This window comes from Aythya ferina, assembly GCF_964211825.1.
Source record: "Aythya ferina genome assembly, chromosome: 2".
In the NCBI taxonomy this organism is placed as follows: Eukaryota; Metazoa; Chordata; class Aves; order Anseriformes; family Anatidae; genus Aythya; species Aythya ferina.
In genome coordinates this window covers 139089345-139109533 of record NC_140297.1, presented here as the reverse complement: position 1 = coordinate 139109533, position 20189 = coordinate 139089345, and the positions used below count along the sequence as shown (strand labels likewise).

Sequence of the window (20189 nt, the reverse complement as noted above, 5' to 3'; positions counted from 1 at the left end):
ATACAGAACATTGAGCTTTGCTCTGAAGGGGGCGAGGTGTCTTTAGTGTTCTGGGTATCTGCTGTGGGCTGGGTTAACGCACAGCAGAGACAGAGTGGACAACTACCTGTCCTAATTCAGTTTTTAAGCTACTTCAGTAGGGGCTTCGTCTGTAGGAGTCACGAATGATATGGTGAAGCTTTCTGAGGTTACAGCCTCTCTATGCCAGAGCATCTTTCTAGGGACCTAGGAAGAGGTGGATCCCTTTAGGACACAATATATTAAAGTGCATGGAAGAAACTTCCCATCTCTAGTCCTGTAGCACTTGTCAGCCCTGTGTCTGTACACACTGAGTTGTTGGAGGAACTTCTATTAAAAGAAACTTAATTTTTGGAGGAAATCCTGTTAAAATATAAAAATCTGCAAGCTGCTGAACTCTGCACGTTAGTAGAGTTTTTTGTTCAAGTATTTTTTTCCTGCTGCAGAAATACCTTTCTTAAAGTTACACAGCTCTTAATTAGTCTTTAATAACTCCAGATATTACTGTAACCTGAAGTAACTGACTTAGAAGAAAACAATTAAATCTGAACCAAAACTGAGGGAACAATGAAAACAAATGGCGTAGTATCAGCCAGAGTTCTGTTGAATTACTGCAGCCTTGCGTAAAGTTTGATTGATTTTTTAACTGTCGTGTCTCTAGGTACTTTACCATTGAATTGTGATATTCAGAATTGTCTTCGTATATCCGCAACCTGAGGTGACGCTGGCGTTTTCCTGGCAATTTGGCCATTGTAGTTCCCGTTCTGGGTCACAGAGCAGGGCTTGCTAGTTCTGTGGAATACTCTATGGCTGCTTTCCTTTTGTAAAGTAGTAAGGCAAGTATTCAATTCTACATCCTAGCAAGTAACTTAAGGAAATGTTTGAAAGATCTCCTGTGCTGAAATAAGGTTCCTTTGTAACAGATTTAAATAGCTTTTAAATGAGATTATACACCTGCTTCCTCTAATGTATTTGCGTAACTATTTTCTTTGGAACTGCAGGAGGAAATAAATGGTTTCAAATAAACAGTGAAGCTCCCGACTTCAAAGAACTTCCTTCAAAAGCGAAATAACTTCACTTTCCTTTCTTAAATGAATAAAAACCAAACATACCTTACCTTGGTATTTTTTTTCTACCCATGTCTACAGGGATTTTCATCTTGGGTCTTTTGCAGGAAAAGAAGTAGTGTGGGATGTCTAAATGAGTGCTGGAAAAGATTGGATTTATTCTCATCTGCTGCATATCTTTATTATGGTGATGTAAAAAGATAAGTTCTCTTTGAAGATGGGCTCTTGTTGGGAAGAGTCTACAGCTAAATATTTCTGCAGTAATGCTGTAGGACAGCGTCTTTTCTTCTTCAATGACTGCTTACCTGGAGTGTCCCAAAAATAGACCAGGTAACATCTGTTCTCGTGCTCTTCTTGACCAGGATGTTATTTAAGGAATATAATTAAAACATAACAGATTTTACTGGTGGAGGCTGCTTAATTAGGATGTGTGCAGATAGCAAATCTTCAAATAAGCTTCTGTATACACACAGATCAAAAGTTTAAGTATTGGACACCCATTTGTTTCCATTACTCGTATTGCTAAAATACTCAATGCTCCTCAATCTGTTTTAGGATTTCATTAGTTCATTTCTTTAGCAAATCCAGCCTGTAAGGACTACTTCTCACCTGGAGTATGTATATTTTTGCGGTGTTTATAAGTGTATGTTTAACATTTTTAAAAGCTTGGGTTTTATTTATTTATTTTTTTGGCTTTGGTCTGTTACCAGATTTGTAAGAGCGTGCTCTTCTAATGCGATATAACACTTACACCAACCTGCTGGAAAGAACACAATTTCTAAGATTTCTACCAGTTCAGCAGTGCTTCAGAGCGGTTTTTTGTTCGCTTCAGAGAAATGTTTTCCAAGTTCATGATTAGCAATATATTTTATTCTTCTTGGCAAGCCAGACCTGGTATGAATTACATATGAATAGAAGGGCTATGTTTCACGTACAAAATGCTCTCTCTAGCTCTGTAGATGATCTGGCTTCCTCTTGCTTTAATGAGGACACAGCACAACTTCAATAAAGGCACTTTAATGCCTTTTTCTGAAGGAAGCTTTTCTTCATGAGCTTGTTTACAAATAGGTTAGTGTGCTTGCATCATAGTAAAGGATTGCTTTGCATCCTGTATTATAAATCTGGTATTTGGGGCAGGATTTTTTTTAAAGAAAAAAAAAATCTGTTACAAAACTGAAATAATATGTCTTTATATGGCATAAAGCTGTAACTGCAAGGTTATATATTTAGTTGAACGTTGTTAACAACCTTGTGCTAGATCTGAGCGAGCTTGCATTCCTCACAGAAACATTTGTGTGTGCAAATACTCCTCTTCAGAAAAGGCCCACACTTTAAATTGTTGGAGCATCTGGCACCAAAGCATCGGTTTATAAAAACTTTACTTCTTGCCAGTTATGATAACAAACTGTACTTTATAGCTAACTGAGATGTTTCTGAGGCATTTAAAATAATGAGGAAAAAACAGATTTAGGCTAAAAGCAATTCTTTTGAACAATTGGGATGCTATTAAAATATTTTTCTTTAATTCAATTACTTGGATTTTTAAAAAAAGTTTGGGCTATTCTACATGTTATGTGTAATCAGAGGGGAATATGGAAATAGCAGGGAGTTGCTTCACCCCATGGTGTAAAGGAAAACAAAGGGAATTCACCTCTGAGCCAAGTGTGGTGACTGGTATGCCTGTGCTTACCTGGGCAATGTGTGCTGGCCATGTAAATCTTCATAATTAATAATAATCAGACTACCAGGATACTTCTGCTGTATCCCAGCTCCTTCGTGTAGCCAATCTCTGGTGCTTGACAAGAAGACAATTTCCCCCTCCACCTTTAAAACAAACCCAAAGGAATCTGCTCCATCCACTCATGCAGAGAGAAGTTCTGCATTGGGCTTGGTTCATCTCTGAGCCCTGCACGTGGCCAGCAAAGACCTTGCAGCCTGAGATTAAATTGCTAAAAGAAGTATTAATTTCAACTGAAACGTATCCAGTGTGCTCCGAGGGGATATTACCACAGGCTTAATAATGCTTCAACAAAAGAAGGAAAAAAATACAATGTCAGATTGCTGTAAGTCTTATAAATAAGACAAAAGCCATACCTGGTCAGGACAATTTTGTTCATTTTTTTCCTTGACAACTAGTTATGATTACTGGGGGAGAAAAGTACTTTAGTCCGAAGTTGAAATTCAAGTGATTGCTCTGGTATCTAGCTGGGCTTCTCGCCTGGCTCTGTTCTTCCTCTGTATATGCAGTTAGCTGTCAAAATGTCTGGCTTTTGACTATCATTTTATTTTATTTTTTTTATTTTGTGGAAGGACATTTTAAGAAAACATTTAACATCTCTGTTTGTTTTTTTTTTTTTTTTTTTGTTATCTCCTTGATTTTTGCTGCTCTTGTTCAAGAGATGGGGAAATGGGAAGAAACGGCCCTCAAGGCTGAAAGGATTTTGCACTTGCATGGAAAAGTGATTTCAGAACTTGAAGTTAACTTTTGTCGCAGTTGTTGTCATTGTAATTTATCACTTAAAGTTCATTGAAGGCACTTACGTTAATTCCTGAATATTTTGTTTAGTCATTTTCAAAGCTGCTCTATTCAGGTTAGTGGTTTGGAAACAGAAATGAGCAGCTGGATTAGATACAGGCGTTACCTAAGAAAAATAAATTGTGAAATGAAGTTACTGGGGATAGTCATTACAGCATGGAATAAAAGCAACCATAGGAATGGGGCTTGCACGTGTAAGAGAGAGCATCCAGAAGATGTTTGGGAGCTGCTGGCTTCCTTTTAGGCTTAGGGCGGTGAGAAAAAAAATTGCCAGAAGAAATCTTGCATACATTGAAATCATGGAAGGAACAAGAGTAAAAACTTCTCATTTTGCCTGTGCAAAAGTGAAAAGCCATGTTTTCCTTGGAACTAATTACAGAAGACAGTAATATTAGAATTAATATTCCAATTATTACTCTAATTACAGAAGGAGTAATATTTATCTCGTCAATTACGCAGTCTGCCCCCTTTTTAATTGAAGCTCCTGAGAAGGCAGCTGATGCCTGAGAGTTCAGCTGTTGGTTTCCTTCAGGTGCATTGCCAGTAATAAATAGTTCTCCAGGCAAAATTATCTCCTACTTCTTCTGCTTTTGCAACACTTGTCTTAATTCTGTTTTGCACTGTACAGATGTGGCTTTATAGTTTAAACAGAACAGTTTGCCTTGGGAGGATCAAAATCTGCTTGCATCCCTTGATGGTGCTGTCTTTACAGCGTTTGTAGCAGTAAGTAAAATGTTCTTTGACTAAATAAAACAGTTTGATAACTAGATTTGATCCTAGATACTGCTGTATCATCAGATTAATCAAGTTTACTCTCGTGATGCGGGGAAGAACACCTCGAACATCTTTTTGTTGCAATAATTCATTTAAATCCAATACATTAAACGAATATGAAGGCTTTAAGAGCAGTAACTCCCTAAATAGCTGGTTCTTAATGTTTTAATCTGTTGCACAATGGTGAGATTCTAACCGAGGGAAAGCTGACTGCATATTTAATAATGGAGGAAGTTTTAGTGGAGTGTAAATGCAGTATCAATGGCGTATCTATAAAACAGAGGCCTAGAGTTGTTCCAAATGAAGCCAGAAATCAGCCTACTGTGTGGCTAAGCTGGAAAGAAACCGAGGGTTCGCTGTACTTTGGCACTGATGTTTATTTGGCAGCACACCATTTTTTCTTATCTTGGCTAATGTTTTATCAGTCAGTGCACTTAGATGTGGATCACTTGAATTCCATTTATCCACTGTCCACCTGAAAATGCAAAGCACCTGAAACTGTGGAAAATACCTGTCATACACCATAGCAAAGGAAACGACCCTAATTTATTTTCTTTAACTGAACTCTGTATAGGTTTGATATTATCTATTGAAATCATGATGTGGTACAGATCAATATGCTGCTGTCACTTTAAAGAGAAAAAAAAAAAAAAGATGCAAGACCGAAAAATTTCATGGCATTTCTTCTCAAGGTTTATTATTTCAGTCTGATTCATTTCCTGTTTTTCTGCTAATGTACTGACAAAAGCAGAAACAAGTATCCTTCAACTGTTTGTTTGTAAATCGAGAAAATGTGTAACTTACTCTATCACAAGTGGCTGTGCCTAGCTGTAACTGGTGCAAAGGTTGGTGCAGGTCTTCCTCACTCCCTGCTCGTGCGTTTCCTTCCCCGGCTGCGCCAAGGATCTGGATGCAATGGAGGTGGTGACCCTGCTCAGGCAGGGGAAAGATGAAGGTAGGGTAGAACTCAAAGTTAGGGTAGGGCCCAAAGAGTCGTGGTGAATGGAGCCAAGTCCAGTTGGAGGCCAGTCACTAGTGGCGTCCCCCAGGGCTCGGTGCTGGGGCCGGTCCTCTTTAATATCTTCATCGATGATCTGGACGAGGGCATCGAGTGCACCCTCAGTAAGTTCGCAGATGACACCAAGTTAGGTGCGTGTGTCGATCTGCTTGAGGGTAGGAAAGCTCTGCAGGAGGATCTGGATAGGCTGCACAGATGGGCTGAGGTCAACTGCATGAAGTTCAACAAGGCCAAGTGCCGGGTCCTGCACCTGGGGCGCAATAACCCCAAGCAGAGCTACAGGCTGGGAGAGGAATGGTTGGAGAGCTGCCAGGCAGAGAAGGACCTGGGAGTGATGGTGGCTAGTCGGCTGAATATGAGCCAGCAGTGTGCTCAGGTGGCCAAGAAGGCCAACGGCATCCTGGCTTGTATCAGGAACAGTGTGACCAGCAGGGCTAGGGAGGTGATCGTCCCCCTGTACTCGGCTCTGGTGAGGCCGCACCTCGAGTACTGTGTTCAGTTTTGGACCCCTCACTACGAGAAGGACATGGAGGTGCTCGATCAAGTCCAGAGAAGGGCGACCAAGCTGGTGAGGGGCCTGGAGAACAAGTCCTACGAGGAGCGGCTGAGGGAGCTGGGCTTGTTCAGCCTGGAGAAGAGGAGGCTCAGGGGCGACCTTATCGCTCTCTATGGGTACCTCAAGGGAGGCTGTAGCGAGGTGGGGGTTGGCCTGTTCTCCCATGTGCCTGGTGACAGGACGAGGGGGAGTGGGTTTAAGTTGAGCCAGGGGAGTTTTAGGTTAGATGTTAGGAAGAACTTCTTCACTGAAAGGGTTGTTAGGCACTGGAACAGGCTGCCCAGGGAAGTGGTGGAGTCACCATCCCTGGAAGTCTTCAAAAGACGTTTAGATGTAGAGCTTAGGGATATGGTTTAGTGGGGACTGTTAGCGTTAGGTCAGAGGTTGGACTCGATGATCTTGAGGTCTCTTCCAACCTAGAAATTCTGTGATTCTGTGAGTCTGTAACTCCTCCTCTTCTCTCACACGAGAGCAAGGAGATGCTCGGTAAAATCAGACGCAAATTAAGGCCTGGTTTTAAAGGAGTGATCTCTTTTTAAGCCAGGTTTCATGAGACTGTTGAGCTCGTTACCATAGAACTTGCTGAGGATTCGCAGCAAAGAGAGAGATTTGATATTTAAACGGATAACAATATACCAAGGTAATGATGGAAAATGCTAGAACCTACTGGCAGGGAGATAAGCCTGAGTTTTGGATTTGAAAGTAGCCTGATGAGAGTTCACATTTAGGACATGGGCCCGGTGGGAAACTTCTTGCACCTTTCATCTCCACCGTGGAGCCCTTCCTGTGTGCGCTGGAGGCAGGATCCTGTCCATGTGAGCTCAGGGTAACTGCTTGTGTCCCTGGCAAGTCTGAGGGCAGGAATGCAGGTGGATGTTCAACCAACAGTGTACCTTTTGTCATGGTTACTGATACCCTGAAATGTATTAAAATTGTAAGGTGTTGGCACATTTTCATCAGATTAATAATGCTTGAATAAAAGATGGATTCTGTTAAATGCAATTTTTATGTTAAAGGGGTAGCCAAAGAGTATGTCTTCCACAAGAGCTAAATCCCATTTCTCTCAAGCAAATGCCTGGAAAAGATAAACGCTTCCAGCAGGGTATTTCTCATGATGTTGTAGCTCATCCTGTAATTCACGAATTTATGAATTAGGAGGCAGATGGAAGTTTGCAGCTTCTTTTAGAAAACGTAATCAAATAAAGTAATTGTTTAAATGGCCTTTTAAATTAAATTTGGGATTACAGTCGTCTAGTATTTAAATCCTTTTCAAACTTGTATTTCAGAATTAGTTTGATAGCATAGCAGGCGTGGTCTTCTTGTACATGTTCTTATTTCTGGGTTGAAGAATGCTTCTCTTTGGGGAAGCAAAAGGAAGGCCTTCAAGCTTGTGAATTCTTCTTCCAGTTGAGCATTTCTATGTGTTGGTAAGGTTTTATTAGGTTCTTAGCTATAGGTAATTTCATCTAGAAGTATCCACCTTTTTCTGTTACACTGTATGATGATGTTAGCGGAAATTTCATTAAGTGCTTTGCCCTTTTTCATCAAGTATTTGCCTTTCTAGATGTGTGGATCCCTGAAGGATGGGGAAGGCGTGCTCCTGAATGGCACAAAATGCCTCCAGGCCACCAGCATGGACCACATCATCTGCTGGGCAGAGAAAAACTTCAGGGCTCTTTCTTCAGTGATGTCAATCACATGGAAGAGGTTATACTGCAAAATTAGCAGTTGATTAAAAAAAAGGAGAAACAATCTTTCTACTGTGGATAGTTGAGAGAGGCAGTGTGGCTAAGTATGAGGAAGGAAAAAAACATGCCTTATTTCTGCTCCAAAGGGCAACGGGATTTATAAATGTTGTTGAAGATAGCCATGGTGATGAGAGGCCAGACCGCTGTGCTACACGCCCAGAGTTACAGGCAGCTGAGTGCACATCGTGAAGTTTCTGTGGCTTCATGCTTAGCGCTGGGTGGCTCCGATGCAGGAGGCTGATGGTTCATGTGATCCCCAGCTGGCTGCGAGATAAGTCACGTTCTCCCCTGCCCCATAGACAGTGTGAGAGCTTGGCAAGTCCCGGTATCTGTCTGCCTCAGCCCCCTATCTGTGGAACAAGAGCGAGGCTTCCTTTTCTCTCCGTGCTTTATTTTTAGAATTTAAACTGCCCGGGGATAGCCACGCTCACACGTGTGTGATGCTCGGAGTGGCCTTGGTAGGCCTTCCAAATTGATTGAGGCTGCTGGCGTGAAGTAAGCAACAAGGAATTCATTTTTATAGGGGTATATGTCCCAATATTTGGGACTATCAGCATCTGCTATGATTAAGATCCTTTAATACTTGACACCGTAAAGGCAGGCTTTTGATTCAATTTCATTCAAAATATAAATGATCTGAAACTTATATCCAGGTTGAGCCACAAAACATGAAAACGAACATAAAACCCCACCCAATCATTGTCTCTGAGAACACAGAGGGAAGGTTTCTTCGTGATTACGAATCTAATCCCTTGCAGCTGCCCTGATGGAGCTGTGGTGTCTGTTCTGGAGCAGAGGTGGCTGGCGCTTTCTTAACCAGAAGCCTTGCTCCATCTCTGTTGGGTGCCTGTGAGAGCTTGCAAATGATGGCAGCTTTTTAGAAAACTGTTCAGAGCATTTGCTTTAAAGACTGGTTGCTGTGGCACCTACGTTTCTGTGTATTTCACATCTAACCCCTTAAACCCTGTGTCTGCTGCAGCAGGAGCGTGGATTTATCTCATGGTTCCTTGTGTTTTCTTCTCCATGGTCCCTACTTCCTCAGTCTGTCTGAGGGGAAGGCGTTCTTACAGGTTTGTTTTCCTCTTTAGAAACCCATCGGTGAACGTTAATCAAATGTGATGTGGGGATGGAAGTCTCAAAGAGAAACTAATTCTAGTTAATGCTAGCTAAGTCTTCTCTCGTGGTGTCTGCACATTACTGAACGGCATAAAATTCATATAAAAGAATGTATTTATGCCCGAACCAGAGGAAAAAGTATTGTTAGTGCTTAAATCATGATAGAAACCAGCTACATATTTTGGAGAGTGCTGCGGTGTAAGCTTAGGTTAGGAAATGCTGGAGTGAGAGGTCTGTGGTGGCCTCGTTCGTAGAGTTGTGTGCGTGGTGTTGGGCAAGGCCCTTATTAGGGACTTGTTGGGTGCTTCTTCTCCTTTGTGCCCTTCTCCAGATGTTAAGGGGTTGATTTAGAAGTAGCCAGCACTGTCAGTGCTTAACAGAAGCTTTGAGCCTATACAAGCCTATAAAGACACAAAACAGCCTCACAACTTTGCAGCCTGTGTCAGCTTATTGTAGGGGACAGACTTGGCCTTAGTGTCTGTTTCCCATCCTGTAAATTAGGAGAAATAATTTTCCATTGCAGAATTACTATGACGACTTCACAGGAGTCCTCCAAAGATGGATTTGTTAATGGCTTTGAAGCCATTAGTCTTGTTTAAAAAATAAAAATCTTAGGCTTGTATGGTATTTATTTAACATTATGTTGTATAATGTTGTTGTAAACCAAAAAATGTAGGATAAATAAGGTATGGGGCCTCATCTAGTAAGGAACTGAGAATAGGCACTGTGGAATGAGGCCAGCTCCAGAAAGATCAGTATGGGCGTGATCCTCCCCGCAGGTCAGAAGCCGGACCCAGCCTTTAGGATCCTTTAGGATCCTCCTCCCTCGCTTGGTGCCCTTGTCCCCAGGATCTGGGACATGGCTGCTGGAGCACTAAACTGCATCCAAACGGTATTTGATGGTGATGTGCCAGGAGCAGGTAATATGAGTGAGGGCTTTTTGGGGAAGGGCAGACGAACAGTAAGATCCTCTCGTATTTTGTGATGTGGTTGTGGCAGCCTTGCTGTGCTGCCCCGTATGGCACGGCTGCACGGGGCTCTAATATGTGGTTAAACACCTCATGGGAAATAATTTATTCCAAAAAATCTCCCTTATTTAATAGAAAAGTTTTGCTGCTCTAGTTGCTAGCAGAAGACATGGCAGCTCTGCCTTCTTGGTGCATCTTGCTGGTCTAATCTTGATGTTTTAAGGAAATGTAAATGGATTAGAAAAGCTGTTGGCACTGCTGGAAAATGGACTCAATCCAAACTTGTATGCTAATTTTCTTCTTCGTTATCAAGCCAAACTTAAGGAGGAAGCAGAAGATGTCACTTAGACAATTATTTCAGACCAGGCAGAGAGAGTACCTAATGGAAAAAAAGGCATCTTCTGAAAACTTCTACACTTTCTTCTTGCTGACCCGAGAGCAACTTGCCAGGTTTCTTCCCCGCCCTGTCATTTGTGTGCTGCAGGATCGCTGGTGAGCTGAAATGGGCGAGCAAACAGTATTGCATCAATGTGCTGGTTGTGCAGACTTACGACTTCTCTGTTAGCTTATCTTTCACTCCACCCATTTCACATTTCTTCCGTCTGTCTTCTCCTCCTCTCCCGTCCCTGTCTCAGCAGCAGAGCTCTCTAGGATTGTGGTTCCGGCGGTGAGTACGTGAGTGGACGTTCGGGCATGAAACGGAAAGGAGAGGGATTGTACCCGGGCAGTGAAAGCTCTAATTAAAGTCTAATAACTTGCCGTTTTTTTTACGGGCACAGACACTTTTCTGTTCCATTGAAAAGCCACAAATGCAGCCGGAGCGGCTGCGAGCTCTAAGGGGGAAGTGTGGGCAGCTACAAACTACTCCAGTTAGGTGAAAATTTAAATTTAAGCAAAGTGCTGTCTTTCTGAACGTAGCTCTTATCTCCCTCGTACGGAACAATGTCAGCCTGACCAGTTATGTAAAAAGGCTTCGCTCTGTGTACGTTTCGCTTTGAGTTAAAGCTTGCCTGGTGTAAGTAAATAATGAAAGTCTTGTGATGCGAGGCAGAACAATTCCTTCTCGGACAGCGTCGTGCCTGATATCCGAGCTGGGCTGGCAGATCATTATTCCAGTTTATTGGTGTTTATTATTCATATTCTCCACCGGCTTTGATGTAAAAGCCTTTTGAATGTGCCTTGGCCTTTCTGCACGCCTGAATTCCATCGCTCTGCTCTCAGTCATGCAGCGGTGATAGCTACGAGGTGGTCTTCTGCTGGATAACTGCAGCTCGGCTCTTCCAAGGAGGATTCATCTGGAATACTGGCGGAAAGTTTGCGGCAGAGTGCTCCCATAGCTGTGTGCAGTTGTAAAGAGGGAGGAATCGTTTGTCTCTCTGGCATTGGAATGCTTTCAGTCAGCAGATCTGGAGCTTCTAAATAGGTATTAAACCATAAAAATGTGTATTGTAACAGCCTGAGTTAAGACGGTCTGATTAAAACGCCTCGCTTTTAGAGCGTTAGAACTTTTTCAACATCTTATTTGCCTGTTTTTTCCAGGTGAAGCTGCAGAATTTCAGAGTCAGTGCAGGGTGAAGTTGCTCCTTTCTCTGTACGATGGAACCAGATGTGCAGCTGGAGTTTTTACAGGCAGCTTTCATTTTTCAGCAACAGCGATCGGGGCCGCGTTACTCTCAGTATTGGCGCTGTTAGAGCACATGATTCATTTTTGTCTCATGCTAGCTGCTGCAAGGAAACCACATGCGTATTGCAGCCTACCAAGGTTAGAGAAGTACATTTCCAACTGCATGCGGACCAGCCGTCGAGGATACTTACTTATTCCGTGGAAGCTGCGTCCTGTGGTACCAAGTAGACTTGGGAAAAAATGAATCTCTTGCACAGATGTGCTTTGCCTTCACTGTAGGCAGCAGTTCTGCACTGTATGAAGAACTGAGCTGATGGTAATGCTCCATTCTTGAAATTTGAGTTAATTTTTGTAGGTTGTTTATGCTGGCTGTTTCGCCACCCTCCCATCCTCCAGCACAGCCCCACGCTGCATTTGTTGAATTTGTTTCAACAGCCCCTGGAAAGGGCTGAGTTGGGATTAGAGGCGAGGTTTTCTACCTGCGCAGTAATCCTTAGAGCTGAGGGGAAGGGCTCTTGTTGTGATAGCTGCCAGAGTTTGCTGAGAGCTCCTGGCATTGTGTCTGAGTGCATTGCATTGATCCGGGCTTGCTGGGAGATGGCAAACGCAAACACAGGTTTGTCCAGATCACAGTCCACTGAGCTGGAACTTTAGGTGAACTCCAGATAACTGGGTAATGTTTGATAAAGTTGACGGTTTATCTGGAAGGAGACATGGCCCTTTGTGAATCCGAAACTCGAAGCTCTTCAGCTTTGGTTTTCATTTGAATGCCCGCATCCTCTCTGGTTTGTCTGGTTTCTTTGTTAGACACTCGTTTCTCTCCCAGGAGCTGCTTTTTTTTTTTTTTTTTTTCCCTTTTCCAAGAACCAAGGCGTGTTGGCAGGAGCTGTGGAAGCTGAATGGCGTTATCCTTGAGTGTTTGCATGCAGGTTTGTAAAATTCCTGTTTTAAATCTGTTTCAGCTCCTGCAGCCTTTTGTTAGGGTCCTTCTACCTGACGTGTGGTGCCACATGAACCAGAAGCACTGACAGAAGTGGAAGTTTGTTATTAACACCCGTGTCTAGCTGGGAGTAATGTGTTAGGATAGCTCTCAGCATCCTTACAGAGGGCACTTCCACGTGCAGCTCAGCTCCGGGGGTCTGGCACAGCCGCTGTCAGGTTTGTGAACCTGCCTTCGTGCTTGTTCGGAGCGAGCGCCCAGCTTTAGAGTGGGAATGCGAGGTGTCACTGCTGTGGGGCTGCAGCACAGGGGAACCCCTGCAAGCTGTAAAATGCTGAGTGCATAGAGGATGCTTTGGGGTTAATTTCTGAGGACTTTTTAGTATTGCTGTCTGTTCCCCAAGCAGCCCGTGTGAGGTATTCTGCCACTGTCATGGGGTCAGCCTCTGCCGGCTGTTTGAGAAATCCCTGAGTCTTAAGTGATCCGCAGTGCCTTCAAACTGTTAGCTTTGGCTCTGTTTCCTGCTTTTAGAATAATTCAAATGACTCTTTTCCTCCTTGAGGCATCTGCTTTGTTTTTGAAGATGGGAAAGAAGACAAATGCCCCGCCGTCTGCCCTCCTTCCGTCTGGGTCAGGCTGCGTGGCTGCAGGGGCGAGGTAGGCGGCTGGGGGGCTCGTGCTGCTTCCCTGCCGAGCCGCTGGGAGGATGGGGACATGGCAGCAAGCTTCACTCTGTCAGCTTCTTCAGCTCTTGCTGCCACTGCTTTGTTCTCCTCCTGGTTCTGGCTGCTGCAGAGAATTCACCTGAAGCCTGTAGCCGGCCGCGTGGGGAGCGTGCCTGATGGAGCCGTCGTCTCCAGCTGCAAAACCAAATCCGTCCTCCCCCTCTTCCTGCTGCTCTGCATTCATCTTCCGAGTCGGGAAGGCAGCTCTGAGTTGGGAGAAGTCCCCGTTGTGCTCTGCAACTGCTTCCAAAGCATCTGCAGGCAAGGAAAGCTGACGTCAGCAGTGCCAGGGCGAGGGCTGCCTTGCGCGCGTTCGCTCCCCTCCTTCGTCGGGGGTGATGCCTTGTTGGGATCGCAGCAGGGTTAGCAGGGGAAAGAAACCATCGCGAACGCTGTCTTCTCTGGGTAGAAAATGCACCTGACAAGCTACATGTACGTATTCCAGACGTTTCAGATTGTTTTCTAAATGTTTGTGCTTGACGTGCGTGGCTTGCAGGATATTGCTTTTAGCTCTGCAGTAGCAGTTCTTTGCTGGTGTTTGGAGTGAAGATATTTTTCAGAAACAACAATCACTCAAGGATTTTTTTTTTCCAATGTTAATACAAGGTTTGTTTAAGCAAAAAAAGTAAAAGATCATATTCTGCAATTTGAAATTCCCAGTGATTAGCTTGCAGTAGAAAGGAAGCGGAGAGCTAAAGGTGCTGTGTGAACTTGGGATCTGCCAGAGAAAGCGGTACTGTGTTTTTAAAGATGAGCGGAGGATTGACTTCTGCTTTTGCTGATGAAACAAGTATATTTTACTTGGAAATAAACGTGAAAGCCTGTGTGTGTTGGAGTGAATTTAAGAGGCTTGTTTCATCCGAGATTTATTTGGATGCGAACAGTTCAGGAGAGCCCTATTTAAGGCGATCAGAGCAGAACCGTGGGTGTCACTGTGACAGAGCTCAAAGTCAAGCCGGGGGATTGCAGCCGATTTAAAAAATAAACAAGAAGCTTTTGTAGCTTCTACAAACTGTTCACTCTGCTTTTTAAAGAAAAATTCATCCTGACATCTGAGGACTTTATCTCAAGTTCAGGTTAACAAGTAGTCTTGGCCTGAGGCAGTGTCTTCTGTGCTAATTCAGTTTACCAGATCTGATGTTTCTGTGATCTTAGCAAGCTTTTAAATTTGACTTTTTCTTTGTTTTTTAAGGTTTACTAAAAAGGATGTCGTTGAAGGCATGTCCCAGTGTTACTGCTTAAAAACCACAAAGTATGGTTTTACCTCAGAACCTGAAATAACCCCCCTTTGCTTGGAAGTCATAATGAGAAAGTGTCGAAGCTGTTTTCAGTAATGGAGAAAATAAGCACAGGAGCTTTTCTAGGAATTGTTATGCTCGCTTTGCTTTTTTTCCCCCTCTTGTAACTGCTTGAAATGGATAATGTGTGAGCGTTGCACGGAGTGCTCTAACTGATGGATGTTGCCATAAATGTGTAGAGAAAGCTCTTAGAGATGATGCTGGGTGAAGAAAAATGTAATGTCCAAGAAAGCGTAGTTAAAGAGCTGCTAGAAGGAATGTGTGGGCTTGCATGTGGGTATGAGTTTGTGTTGTGAGTTAGTGTTGTTACGCTGCGTTGCTGTCAGTGAAAAATGCTTGGAAAAAGTCGCATCAACCAAGCTGAACCCTGCTGCATGCTGACACAGCGTATTTTTTGGCGTAGTGGATGATGTTGTAGGTGGTGAAACACTGCTGGCAGAGGAACTTCCCCCTGTTGGCATATATTTCCAGCATAGGTACAGCATCGGATGTATTTTTAATGGCATACATTCAGCATTTTCTCCTTTTGTGCTTTTTAACTAGCGTTTACACCATTTATACTGCTGGTGGAATCTGTCTGTAAAGGCTGCTAGATCATTCCCCTTCTCTTGCCCTGTCAATGCTGACTGGGCTCTATCTCTTCAGCCCAGCCTTTTCTAATTTATTGAATCTCAATGGGGCTGGAAGAATCCTTTCCACTTGCTCTTTGCCCCCAAAGAAGCATCAGGAAGATCAAACTTCACACCTCGTGTATTGGTAAGCGAAGATTGAGTGCTTTACGGCTATCTGATGTCTTTGTTGCCTTTTTTTTTTTTTTTTTTTTTTTTTTTTTTTTTACTGTTCCCATTTCTTTCTGCAGCAGGTTGGGCCGTGAGATAAGTTCCGTGGTACTTCTGCCGTTTCCTGACGCCAATGGTTTTTCTGGAGGCAGCGAGCGTTTCCTGTCTGGAAGCTAGAGGCAGTGTTCCTGGCAGGAGGGCGTATTTTTGTTTCCCTGGCTAGACCTTTCCCCGTCTTTGTTTTTGTCTCTTTCTTTCGCTCGTTCGTTCTGTTTTCATCTTGCTCTGTCCTTAAAATTGCACCAGTTTAATGAGGAAAATCATCGAATAAAAACTCAGCCATGCAGAACTTTGTAGCTAATGTTTGTATGTTGGCAGAACGCATTCATAGCCCAGGTGGCAGTGGGATTGGACATGTTATAGGTAAGCTGCCAGGCCCGAGATGCACTCTCAGTTTGCAGCGTCTGTAGGGAGGCTGCTGTGGGTTGTCAAACGGTGGCTTCCAGGAACCGTGACCAAGCATCTCTCCCGTGCCCGGCTAAGGTAATGCAACCTGACTCACTCTCACTGAGAGAAGTCAAAACCTGTATTTACTCGCTCCCTTTTCAAGTTAGTTTTGAGTACTTCACAAATTGTATTAAAATGGATACATATATTTTGAATACAACTGAAAAAATAGCACCAGAGAATTAGAAACTAATACGTGAATAGTTTCCAGCACTCTTTGAGACATATTTCAAGAACAGTGTGCTTTTTTCTTTTTCTTCCCCACCCTGAAAATAGAGGTTAGTTATGCCAGAGGAAAACTGGAAGGGAGCTGGAAGATGCTGACAGTCAGCTGGTCAGTAATATCTTGCCTCAGTGCAAGACAAACTCCTAGCTCTTAAATTTCAAGCTTCCTAGGAGCCAGGAGCTGAGATCTGTTAGCTCCTATGTATTCTTTTTACCCCAGACTTCTGCCCCTACAGCATGGTGTGCTGCTATTCAGAGTCTCTGTGCTGTCTCTGGCACTCCTGCTGTCGGTTTCATATCCCGCTGCTGCAATATTTGTCCAATCTTACATTGTGGTACGTTTTATTTGCTTTGTTTTTATAGTAGGGTAAATTATGCAGCTTGTTTGGAAACAAAAGCTGCTCAGAACTCATTGTGTAGCCATTACTGTTTGATCAGGCATGATTACAGGCCTGAAATTACATCTGCATATTCTTGAAATTTATGAAAGTCTTGGTTATTTTCATTTTGGAGCAGCTTTTCCTGAAGGAATGATCTAAGTGTTCAGAAGTGTTGCAATGTTTTCCCCTTGCAGTATTGCTGCCACTTGCAGGAAACAAAACCTTCTGGCATTATTTCACCTGTGTATGTGTTTATTCAGTTATTTTGCAATGTATAGTTCAGATTAAATTGCAGCTGAAATAAATGCCAAGGCATCATCCAATAGTTGTTTTAAAGAGCAAAAAAAAAAAAAAAAAAAAAAGTAAGAAATGCTTGCTCTTGACTAAAGGAAATGCAGATCTGAAAAAATCCTGCTTTGAGATTTTGCTTTAAGCAAAGAAAACGTGCTTTGGGATTATTTTGATACTGCTGCAAGAAGAAAACATTGCCATCACTTCTGCAAGAAAAAACTCTGGCAACGTGAAGCTTTTAATGGTTAAAGGAAAAATAGTTCTGGTGTTTTGTTTTTCTTCCTTTTTTTTTTCTTCCCAGGGTTTCCAAGACTGGTTTGTGTTGGCAGAATTTGGTGTACATTTGTTTGCACAGTGCCTAGAATAAGCATTTTTTTTTTCTTGTACAGCGAGAGAATGCATGGTTAAACCAAGACTGGCTCTGCTCAGTTAGATAAGGGAAAATTGATCCTGTTCGTCTCGTTTGCAACAGATGTAGGCTGGGAGATTTATGACTAGGAACAAGTCTGTCTCCACTGAGTTGTTAGTTTTGGTCAACCATTGCGCTCGCTGTATCCAGATTTAATGCTGCTGGTTTGGAAAATGAATGTTTTTAGAGTTTCAGGAATTGTTGCCCATTTGCCGTTTGTCAGCAAAATGCGGGCATACAGTGTGGGCCCTTACAAGAATATCAGTCAACCTCCAGTTTACCGTGGCTGGCCTCGCTCGTAATCTATGTCTGTGCAGAGGAAAGCTTTTACTGGACATCTGAATTGTAGAGGAATAGAGGTTTCTCTCCTAAGCTGCTTGTGTTTGATGATGGAGTGTGCCTTTGGAATTTGAAAGGACTTTGTGTGTGTGTCCCAAAAAAAAAAAAAAAAAGGAAAAAAAGGAGAAAAAAAAACCACACAACTAAGCTGAGCTGGGAGGTACATGAGAGTGCTTGTAAATAAGAGCCTGCAGCTCTGTAAGAGCAAGGGGAACAGTTTTGCTGGAGCTGGCAGGCAGTCACTCAGCGACTTTCAGAATGAGTTGAGCAGCTTGCAGGACTTCCTTTCCCAATAGCAGCTGTCATGGACACATGATACAGGATGTATTGCGCATAAATTTCTAAGGAAGAAGCATAACTGTTTTTTTATAAGCTGATGAAGATTTTTCTAGCTGTCAGGATTGGTTAGTCGTGCTAAATACCATTGCAGATTTTGAAGCAGAACATTGTATATCAGTTAACTTCTGGCATTTCTGCGTTGTTTACTCTGCAGGGTTCTGTATATTTTAAATACTGTCAATCTTTTGATTTTAATGGCCGGTCAGTCTGACTGTCTTAGGCTCTGAGCCCAAGCGGGTCCATAGTCTGTCTGCTTGCTTCATTGTCTTACAAACAATTATGGTTTTGTTCGGTAAGTGAAAATAACATTTCCAGATAATTGACAAGAGGACTGCAAGGAAAAATGCAGTTCAGTAGAACAAACTGGGACATAACCTTGCAGCCCCTAGACTTTTAAGGGATTAAAATATCTCTGCCTTAACAAATGTTCTTCTTCTTAAATCCTTGTACGTAATTGAAGCTGTGAAAACCAAATTTTTTTCTAACGTCACTTGGAATATGGAGTAATAATGTAGGCATAAAGTTGATTAGAGAAACCATAATATTTCTCTTTAATGTTGACAGATGTTTTACAGATAAATTGCAGTTGTCTTTTTGCTTTAGTCTGGATTCTCAGCTGAAAAAAGAGGCTGCACATGGTCAGGGACTCTTGCTAAATTTTTTTCAGCTTTTGGTATCTCAAATATTCTTTTGTTTAATTCTAACAAAGTATTACTTATTTCTAAACCAATCCTAATTATTAAAAGACTTCAAAACTGCTGTTACAGAAATTCATCCCGTATGATGAATCCCACAAATCCTTTTGCTCCTGGGAGATCCCTTTTTTTCTCACTTGTCAGTGATTTAATGCCCTACTCATGTCAAGCTGGTTCTTCCTAGAGGCTGTGACTACCTTTCAGTGTTGGGATAAGGCCCCTACTCTGTTGTGCTTATCGGTTTTGTGCCGATACGGGCATTTTTGTGATCATGTCAGCACCTCTATTGAGTCTACTGCAAACTCCAGTGTGAAATTAGTGAATGTTTGGTGCAGCTCAATTCCCAGTTGTTTGAACACACAAAAGTTAAAAGTGAAATTATTTCACTGGAAATGTCCTTCTGTTTCTTTAAAGTTGATAGGTAAAGTTTAAGACCTGTCATGACATTCCTAAAGGTTTTGGTGAATTTGTCATTGAAATGTGGATATGGGAGTCCTGTTTCTGAAATAATGGCTTCTGTGCATCAATCAGTAAGTCCATCATAGATACAGAGAAGTGAGAGCCTAATTAACCAAATGAAGAAGTAATTTGCACTTTGAAAAAGATCTGCTAGTAATAGGACACTCTGGTAACTTGAGTACCAGTGGTCTGCATGCTTGAAGTGAGGCATTCATGTATGTGGCGGCTGTTAGAATGACCTAGGATGCGAACGTAAAGGTATCTTGCACAAGTGTCTGAGAGATAAGAACGACTTTTTGCTTAGATCAGTTTTGGAAAATGTAAGCTACCATACTGGTGCCCTCTTTTTTAAAAAGTAGAAAGCCATAGTGAAGTACAGTTGACCTTAGTATATACTTAAAGTAGTTTTACACAGCTCAGTTTGAGGTGAATCAATTATTTAGGTCACTTTGACTTCACGTTTTTGCATCCTGGCACACTGTAATGAATCACTGTGAATGATAAACATAAGTTTCTTAAGGTCTGGGTACTTCTTCAAGGCTTGAGAAAGCTTCTGATACTCAATAGAAGTTAATAATTTTATAATTTTTTAGTGTAAAGAGATCATATTATTTGGATTACGTGCACCTTTTATTGGAAATTAAAGATAGAAGGCATGAAAAAAATGCACGAACTGCATTTCGTAGAATCACAGAATATCCTGAGTTGAAAGATCCATAAGGATCGCTGTGTCCATCTCCCGGCTCCACACAGGACCACCCCAAAATCAGACCCTGTGTGTGAGGGCATTGTCCAACTGCTTCTTGAACTCCATCAGGCTCGGTGCTGTGACCACTTCCCTGAGGAGCCTGTTCCAGTGCCGGATCACCCATTTTGTGCAGATCCTTTCCCTAACCCCCAGCCTGACCCTCCCTTGTCCCAGCTCCATGCCGTTCCCTCGGGTCCTGTCGCTGTCCCCAGAGAGCAGAGCTCAGCGCCTGCCCCTCCGCTCCCCTCGTGAGGGAGCTGCAGGCCGCCATGAGGCCTCCCCTCAGCCTGCTCTGCTCGGGGCTGAGCACACCAAGGGACCTCAGCTGCTCCTCATACATCTTCCCCTCTAGACCCTTCACCATCTCTGTAGCCCTCCTTTGGACACTCCCTAACAGTTTTATATCTTTCTTATACTGTGGTGCCCAAAACAAAGAGCAGAGCAGGACAATCCCTTCCCTCTCCCGGCTGGCGGTGCTGGCCCTGAGGCATCCCAGGGTGGGGTCGGCCCTGTGGGCTGCCAGGGCACGCTGCTGGCTCATGTGCACCTTGCTGGGACCAGAACCCCCAGATCCCTTTCCGTGGGGCTGTTTTTCAGCCTCTCATCCCCTGGTCTGTACATAAAACCAGG

At 43.0% G+C, this 20189-nt stretch overlaps 1 protein-coding gene across 4 annotated transcripts in view; it reads left to right on the top strand.

Annotated features, from left to right (window-relative positions):
- Positions 1–20189, top strand: part of RNF19A (ring finger protein 19A, RBR E3 ubiquitin protein ligase) — a 56956-nt gene that overhangs the window by 11751 nt on the left and 25016 nt on the right. The window contains exon 3 of one of the 4 annotated variants that reach the window (XM_084510565.1): positions 1193–1415. The exons of the other annotated variants lie outside the window; for them this stretch is intronic. The gene's annotated coding sequence lies outside the window, so the exon portion shown is untranslated. The remainder of the gene's footprint in view (positions 1–1192; positions 1416–20189) is intronic. 4 annotated transcript variants of the gene reach the window in all.